This window comes from Wolffia australiana, chromosome 14, assembly GCF_029677425.1.
Source record: "Wolffia australiana isolate 7733 chromosome 14, ASM2967742v1".
In the NCBI taxonomy this organism is placed as follows: domain Eukaryota; kingdom Viridiplantae; phylum Streptophyta; class Magnoliopsida; order Alismatales; family Araceae; genus Wolffia; species Wolffia australiana.
The window spans coordinates 8,006,572-8,015,865 of record NC_135848.1 but is presented as its reverse complement, the minus strand read 5'-3'; positions in this window follow the sequence as shown (position 1 = coordinate 8,015,865).

Sequence of the window (9,294 nt, the reverse complement as noted above, 5' to 3'; positions counted from 1 at the left end):
TTCTAAATATATTGGGGCCCCTAAAATCTGTCAGAAGATCCAAATACGACAAAACAAAAGATATGCGCCTCTGAAAAAAGGTAAAAAAGATATTAGGTTGGTTTTGGCAGAAGAAAAATATGCTAGAGGATTCTGTTTGAGAAAAAATGTAAGAGGGTCTCTAGGTACTTTTCTTCTGCATATTTTGTCAGTTTCTTGAAGGATTTTCTTCTTGGGCCACATGTTGCTAATGGGTCTCAAGAAACGGGCTCGGGCCACATCACAACCTGATCAATAGTTTGGAACAATTCAAGAATTTTTTTGGATCAATTCAATGAAATCTTTATGTTAAAGAGTACCCACTATATGTTCTTAGTGTCTCCACATGAATGGCTACAAGGCAGACCATGTTTATCATAGAGTGAGACTAAATAGTTTTGTTCAATCCAGATTCTTTGATGTCCTTCTTGATATCAAAATTGGAATATTTAGAAGACATTCTTAAAAACTAATGATGTTTATATTATGATCCCATCGTAATTGAATAAGCCAGATTATTTATTCATGGATTTCATTATAATCATCACACATGCACAATAATGAATGGATTATATTAATGAATAATGAGTTTGATGCAGAATGCGTCATTGGCTATCCATGATTATATAATTCCATCAGATGTAAGATAAATGAAGATGCAAGGGGAAAATGATAGATGTTTAGGATGAGTAAGAGGGAAAGGAGAGGAAATACATGATTTAGGATTCTATGATTTTTATAGTGAATAGAGCAAGGGATGTGATAAGGGTGATGTACATGATGTGTGGTGATGATGATGATGATGGATGGATGCCATAGATTGGAATGAAAGTGATGGAGAACAACCAATGTGATGGAGGACCATCCAAGCGAACCAGCACTAGGCCGCGCAACAGCACCTGGGCCTCGCTTGCCGCTGAACAGCCTGCCAAGAAACCAGCACCGACCCATCTACCCTCTTCTCCCCCCCCCCATCTACCCTCGCCAGGGAACAACATTGATCGACTGGACCTGCCTTGTCAACCTCATTCGCCGCCCTGCTCGCCGGAATGACACACCAATCCCCACTATGGGACGCTGGTGAATGTCTGACCAGCCTGGTCTGCGCCATTCGCCGCTGATTCTCTAGGAAGGCATGCCGGCTGACGCTGTGGGATGACGGTGACTGCCCAGATCGGTTTGGTCAATGCCGGCCGCCACCTTGCTCCATCGGCGTGGACTTGCCTCACACCGCGACTTCACGGACCTAGTCCCCAGGTCAGTCCGTGACTTATTCCCCTATTTTGGTGTTATTTATCTTTATCCTGTGCCGACTGTGTGTGAATCGCTTCTTTCGTTTCCCATGCCTTCCCCCTCCCCAATTCCGTATTAGCTAGCCGGGACGGGTAATTGTTAGAGGCCACCTTGGGGACAAAATTGCTCCGATAGGAACATAGAAACCTGAAGGCTTCAACATTGATGGGGGGAAATCCCGTCCGAAGGCCTCGAGTCACTCACCGGAGTTCGGGGAGCTTGGCCCTTACTAGCATGCCCAAAGAACCAGAAGAGCCAACTCCCATGTTAACGGCGGTCTAGTGTTTCTCATATTTACTTTCATTAAGTGCATCATTCTCATCATTACCAGTTCATTAAATTAACTTGACGTGCCTCTGTGTTGCAACACGCGCCGACCGATCCCGGTTGTAGGCGTGTTGCATCACAATGAAAGATAATGGACTGACCTTAGATCCCTATGTTCCACTAGGATCAAGGTGATTTCCTAATGCAGATAAGCCTCTCCACTTTTGTTGACCTCCTCCAATCATTCAGGACACAAAGAAACCTTGATGAATCTTCTATAACCTCACTCCATTTCAATCATCCTCTGTAGTAGGAAGTGATTCCAAAGATATATTTACAAACATTGGTGGTTCAAAAACATTTGGATGGATACAAGGGAGAAAGAAAATTCTTCCCTCAACATTTCAGCTTGATTGATCTTTTGGATGATCAATTATCAAGCTGTGAAGTTGGATGATTCCTAGATATTGATTTAAACCAAATATTTCTCTACTCGTCCTAGCCACCACTACCACATCACTCAAAGGTTTTTCCTTTAGCTCAATATTAAATGCTATGATAGACATTGATTCTCTCACATCATTCTCTATCAATGACTTCGCTTCTGCCACGAGTCCCTATTGGAAAAAAACACAAGGAATTTGGAAATGATTAAAAAAATAAAAATAGTTATTCAGTTATTGGTTGTTATCGCTTAATGATTGACGATGCAGTAATGGTAAAATTTGGAGATGATTAGCGGCCAAATTGTTCTAGAAAATGATGATTCATCATCTTTCGATGATTCAGTTAATGAACTGCGACATTTCCAACAATAAACCCTGAAAAACATTAATTAATTCAAAGCAAATGAAAGGCAAGTCCAAAAAATACAAATAAGTGTATATTTCAACTTAGAAAAATCATATCTTCATGAACCTGGTGTCAAAAAATCAAGAAAACCATACTCTCAAAATGAAAGAAAATGAAAAATAGTATTTTATTTCAGAATATAAAGTCATAAAAATCCATTAAAATGAAAAAAAAGAAATTTAATCATTTTAGGCTCAATAACACTCATATATAATCACTTTACTGCAAATAAATCTGTAAATGTATTCTTATTAACCTACTAAAATGTGTGTTATCAACTAGCCCAAAACTTAAATGCACTAGAACAAAATTGTAAGAGAGGGAAATTGGATGCGTCTCTTTTTTATAAAATGCATTCAAATGAGACGTGGATTGATGTAATACGATATCAGCCGGGATTGATCAATGCGTATTACACCACAGATGACGATGATGAATTGACGAATTATCTATTTGACAAGATGCAATTTGAGAACAAGTACAACGAGTAAACTAACAAAGAACGGCGATCAGCTAAGTTGGCGAAGCTCGATTGGCCACGATCGACTTCCCAACGTCCCTTTGAACCAAATCTGATGCGTAAGACGAGGAGTAGTCACACTACCCGTCGGCGTCCAACTTCCGCGTAGTCGATTAATGTTGTACCACAAGAAAATTATCCCTATCAACTTGCTAGGTGTATTAAGACGGGGCAATAAGAGAGGAATCCTAGCTCTCAAGGCACGGTAAAATAAATTGACCAATACTGCAAAGAAAGTAAATGATTTGCGGTGAGGAATGGAACGGTATCTATAAAGTCCTAACCTAGATTAGGAGGAGGGAGACGATGAGACCAGAGGGAGAAGAAGAACAGAAATCTCATATAGAGATGTTACACGAGATAGGTCTTTGTACCCTAGGAGAGAGAATACAAGTAAGGCTAATGGGCTAATAGAACAGGGCCCATTAGCCTATCTCACTTACTAACAGCCCCCCGCAAGCGAGGTATGGATATCGTCCATGCCGAGCTTGGAGACTGCACGTACCAGAAGAGGGTTAGAGAGGCCCTTGGTGAGGACTTCAGCTGCCTGGTTGGAGGAAGAGACAAAGTTGAGATCGAAGATGCCCTCGTCCATCCGCTCCTTGAAGAAGTAGCGGTCACGCTCCATGTGCTTGATCCGACCGGTCTGGCCAGGATTTCTGGCCAGGGCAATGGCTGACTTGTTGTCGCAATAGAAGTGAATCGGACCGGAATACTTGACGCGAAATTCGCGCAGGATCCCGTAGATCCACTGGCCTTCCAACGCCCCATCGGCAAGGGCCCGGAATTCCGCCTCGGCACTGGAGCGGGACACCTTATCCTGCTTACTGCTCTTCCAACTGACAAGACCACCGAACACAAAAGCACAGTACCCGGTGGTGGAACGATAGTCGACGACGGACCCGGCAAAATCAGCATCTGTATAAACCTTCACAGTGGTGTCCGTGCTCCGTGGGAAGAGGAGGCCCTTCCCGGGGCAGCCTTTTAGGTATGCAAGAACCCGATTGGCGGCCTAGCGATGAATTTCATGCGGAGCATGCATGAACTGGTTGAGTAGGTTGACAGCGAAGCTGATGTTGGGGCGAGTGTGAGTCAAATACAGAAGCTTCCCCACCAGCTGCTGATACTGATAGGGGTTGACCGGCGGAGAATCACTCCCTTCACCCAACTTCACGTTGGGGTCAATGGGCGTCCGGAGTGGAGAGCAGTCGGTCATACCAGTCAATGTCAGCAGGTCAACAGTGTACTTCTGCTGGGAGACGAAGATGCCGCGAGACGAGTAGGCGACCTCAAGGCCCAAAAAGTAATGAAGGGGGCCGAGTGCCTTCATCTCAAATTTCCGAGCAAGAGCACAGCCGAGGCGGGAGGCTTCAGCCGTATCTGATCCAGTAATCAGAATATCGTCGACGTAGACCACCAGGATAGCTATCCCAGACGAGCCATGCCGAAAAAAGATGGTAGCATCACCGTTGCTCTGGGTATAGCCTTCAGCACACATGACGGAGGAGAAGCGACCAAACCACATCCGCGGCGACTGCTTCAGTCCATACAAGGACTTCCGCAATCAACAGACGGTCCCCGGAGGGCCAAGTGGGTACCTGGGAGGGTGGCTCATGTAAACCTCTTCCTCAAGATCGCCATGGAGAAAAACATTCTTGACATCAAACTGCCGAATCAGCCAACCATGATGAGCAGCGAGAGCCAAGAGAAGACGGACAGATTCCATCTTCACGACGGGAGAGAAGGTCTCAAAGTAGTCGATCCCATAGGACTGCGTAAAACCTCGAGCAACAAGCCGAGACTTGCGACGTTCAAGAGACCCATCCGCACGGTGCTTCGGGGTATGAACCCACTTGCACCCCACGACCTTCTTTCCCGGCGGTAGAGGAACCACATCCCAAGTGTGATTCTTGACCAAGGCACGCATTTCTTCGTCCATGGCCCCTTTCTAATGAGGACAGGCAAGAGCATCAGAAAGGCGACGTGGAACAGAGACCGAAGTAATGCGGGTCAAAAATAGACGATATAGAGGACTCAGGCGATCATAAGAAAGGTAGTGAGAGAGGGGATACAAAGGATTGCGAGTACACTGGCGAACCCCTTTACGAAGGGCAATTGGCCAGTCGATGGAGTCATCGTCAGTGCCGGGGGGAGCTGACGGAGAGGGGGGAGCAGAAGCGATGGAAGTAGGAGAGGATGTCACAACAGGGGCAGATGACTCGGACGAAGGTGAAAGCAAAGGAGAGGAATCGACATGTGGCGAAGGAGAGGACACCACAGGTGGGGACTCTGTGGACGGAGATGAGTCGGAGGCCACCACAGGAGAGGAGTCATGCGGAGGTGGAGGAGAAACTCGGGTGACGTCCATAGGAAGGGAAGAGGGTGCTGTGGGCACGACAATAGGGAAGGAGTCCAAAAAGGGAGACGACGAGGCCTCTCCTAGCGGAGGGCCAGAAGAGGGGGGGAGACAAAGAAAGGTTGAAATTCAGCAAAAGTGACGTTAGCGGAAACGAAGAATCGGTGAGTAGAGGGGTGATAGCATTTGTACCCTTTTTGGAGAGAGGAGTAGCCGACGAAGATGCACTTGAGGGCCCGGGCATCAAGCTTCGTCAAGGTGGGTGCCGTGTCGTGGACGTACGCAGTGCACCCGAAGACACAGGGAAGAAGACCAGTACGTAGCGTCACGGCCGGGAAGGCAGCAGACATCCGGTCGATCGGACTACTGAACTGAAGAGTCTGGGACAGCAGACAGTTGACGAGATGGGTAGCCGTCAAGACGGCTTCTCCCCAATATGCCCACAGAACCGAGTAATTCAGCAGCAAGGTGCGGGCAGTGGACGTCACATAGCCAATACGACGTTCTGCCATGCCATTTTGCTCCGGAGTGGCAACGCACGACGTCTCATGGAGAATACCCCGTGTAGCAAAGTAGGATGTCAACTCGTGGTTGATGTAGTCACGAGCATTGTCTGAGTGGAACCGCTGGGTAGGACAACCAAACTGGGTCTGAACCATCGCACAAAACTGCTGAACAGTGGCCGCTACAGCTGATTTGGCTGGAAGCAAGTACGTCCACGTGTAGCGTGTTGCTTCGTTGACGAAGATTAGAAACCAGCGGTGTCCCTTCAAGCTGGAGTGCGGAGCCGACCCCCAGACATCACTGTGGATCCGATACAACGGTACCGTCGTATGGGAAGCTGATGGAGCAAAAGACGAGCGTCGATGTTTGGCTAACTGACATGCCTCACAAACAATAGTCTTAAGGTCCAAGCCCACACATAAAGATGGAAACAGACGCTGTAAAGTAGAGAACGGTGGGTGCCTGAGGCGCTGGTGAGCAAGTTGGAGACGGTCGCGGCGAGACTCAGCAGCGGTGTGTAGACTGCGCTACACCATAAAGCACGATCAGCTCCCATCCTCGAGCAACAGCAACCCCCGGTCCCGCCTAATCGGTGTAGTCTTCCGCACCTTGTTAGACAAGAAGATCCCGTCAGGTTGGATGTGGAAGGAGCACTGAACCGCATCAACAAGACGTTGCGGTGACATAAGCAAGGCACGGAGCGATGGAGCATGGAGGACGTTGTGGATGAGACCAAGACCATCCACATGGATAGTCCCGATGCCAGCCACTCGAAGACGTCTACCACCGGCAGTGAGGACAGCCCGAGTCCCACTATGCCGCTCGTAGGATACGAAGCGGTGGTTGAACGGGGTCATGTGTTCTGTGGCCCCCGTATCAAGCACCCAAGTGGTATCTGACACGAGGGGAACGGTGAGAGCCGTATGTCCACAGTACCACTGATCAGAAGAAGAGGCAGAGGACGCACCGAACGTCCCGAAGGAGGCCATAGGCTGGGTCTGTAGGGCGGTCAACTCCGCAGATAAATGGGCGAGGTCAGCCTGTAACTGCTCCATGGAGACAGGCGAGCTGCCGGGTAGAGGAGTGACGGCGGCGGCGGGAACGGCCGCGACATGGGCTTTGGCGTCCTTGGCAGCCTGAAGATCGAACTGCTTCTTCCTGCACCTCTTCGCCGTGTGACAGCGCTTGCCGCAGTAGGTACATACGAGCTTGTCCCGCGGGTCTGAGGCTGGGTCCGAGGCAAGCGACTTAGGTGGCTCCGGTGGGCGCAGTAACAACCCAGAGGAAGCCCCTGAGCGGGAGAGCAAGGTAGTGGAGTCGGCCAGGGGCACCACCTCAGGGCGATCGCGACGAAGATTGCTCTCCATCTCGATCAACTCCTTGACCACCGCATCAAACTCCGGGAGAGCGCCCTTGGTGTGCAGAGTCCTGCGACGAACTTCGGCATACTCCGGGTTGAGGCGATCAAGGAAGGACAGGAACCGCAGGCGAAGGGTATGGCGACGATCAACGCCGTTCGGATCACCAACAGGCATGTAGTAGTCGACCTCCCGCCAGAGTGCAGTGTGGGCCAAGCTATAGTCCATGATGGACAGCGTCCCTTGGTGTAGAGCACCTACGCGCTCCACTAGTGAGAAGATCCGCCAGTGATCGGCATCGTGACCACAGTACTTGTGGGCATGATCCCAAATCTCCTTCGGAGTAGTCAAGTGAAGAAACTTGTCATAGACCGAGGGAGAGAGCGTATGGTTCAGCAGCCAGGAGTGGACGAAGTGCTGCTCGGCATCGAAGGCACCATAATGCGGATCAGTCACAGGCAGGGGTGGGCAGATCAAGTGCTTGTGGAGAAGACAACCCTTCAACGTGGATTCCACAAACTTGATCCAAGCCATCAGTTGCTGAGCGCTCAACCGACAGCAGTCAGGAGCAGGCGGGAGAGGAAGACCGATCTTCGGAGAGGGAAAATCTCACCCGAAGTCAGCCGCAGTGAAGACAGGAGGCTGCACCGGGGGAGTCCCATGTGAAGAGGCCCCCGAGTCGACCGTAGACATGACGGACGACACCGACAGATGGCGGACGGCTTCTTGCGAGCGCGGCAGTGCCTGCGTGCTGCAGGCAGCGGCCTGCGGGTGTGGGCGGCGCCTACGAGCTGCGCCTGTGGGCTGCGGGCGGCGGCCTACGGGCGCGGGCGACGGCCTGCGAACACGGGTGGCGACCTACGGGCTGCAAGCGGCACCTGCGGGCTCGGACGTCACCGCGGTCCTGGGCGACACTCCGGGCGGCGGGCAGCGGCCTGCGAGCATGGGCGGCGGCCTGTGAGTGCGGGCTGCGGCGGCGGCCTGCGAGCACGGCGGTGGCCTCAGATGCGGGCGGTGGCCTGCGGGTGCGGCGGTGACCTACAGGCGCGGCGGCGCCTGCGGCGCGAGCGGTGGCCTGCTTGTGCGGGTGGCACCTGCGCGGCGCGCAGGCAGCGCAAGCGCGGCTGGGAGCGGCGGCAGCCTGCAGGCGCAGGTGACTGTCTGCGAGATGGCGGCGCCCTGCGCAGCGCGGCGGCGCCCTAAGCGCGCGGCGGCGGCCTGCGAGGCGGCGATGACCTGCGGCGCGGCGGCGGCCTGCGGGCGCAGCGACGGCCTGCGGCGCGGCGCGGCCTGCAGGCGGCGGCGCTGCGGGCTGCGGCCGGTGCCTGTGGGTGGCGGGCGGTGGCCTGCGAACGCGGGCGGCGGCCGGCGAGATGGTTTGAGGGTGCAAGAAAGATCAAGAAGTGCAAGAAGAAGGAAGAAGATAAGGTAGAAGTGGCGGTCTGCTGGCTGGCTGGTGAGTCTGCAGAACAGACAGTAGCAGCAAGGCCAGGGATGCAAGAAGGATCAAGAGAGTTGCTCTGATACCATGTAAAGTCCTAACCTAGGTTAGGAGGAGGGAGACGATGAGACAAGAGGGAGAAGAAGAACAAAAATCTCATACAGAGATGTTACACGAGATAGGTCTTTGTACCCTAGGAGAGAGAAGACAAGTAAGGCTAATGGGCTAATAGAACAGGGCCCATTAGCCTATCTCACTTACTAACAGTATCACCTGACGGAGTGAGTCCTGTTGGCCTCGTGACAGCATTCGAGAGATCAATCAATTCAGGGCTGTCGAGAGGTCAACACACGAACACGGGGGGCCGCAGTGGGCTCTCCTTTGGCGCAGGCCGTGCAGCTCGCGGCGGGCGGGCAGCGCGCGCGCTTGTGCGATAGTATGGACGCACATGTGCAGCAGAGCGCGCGCGGGCTGGTTGCAGCGTTCGTCTGGGAGCGACAGACACACACGAGCAGAAGGCACCCTCTCGGCGTGGATCGCGCATGGACAGGGCAATGGAACGATCTTGCAGGCGCGCGGGTTGAAATCCTTGGACGTCCGAGGTTCCAAGAGCTCCAAGCACGGCGGTTACTCAAGAGTCATCGGATTCTTGGGCGATCTTGCATGGAAAAACGACGTAGTCGGC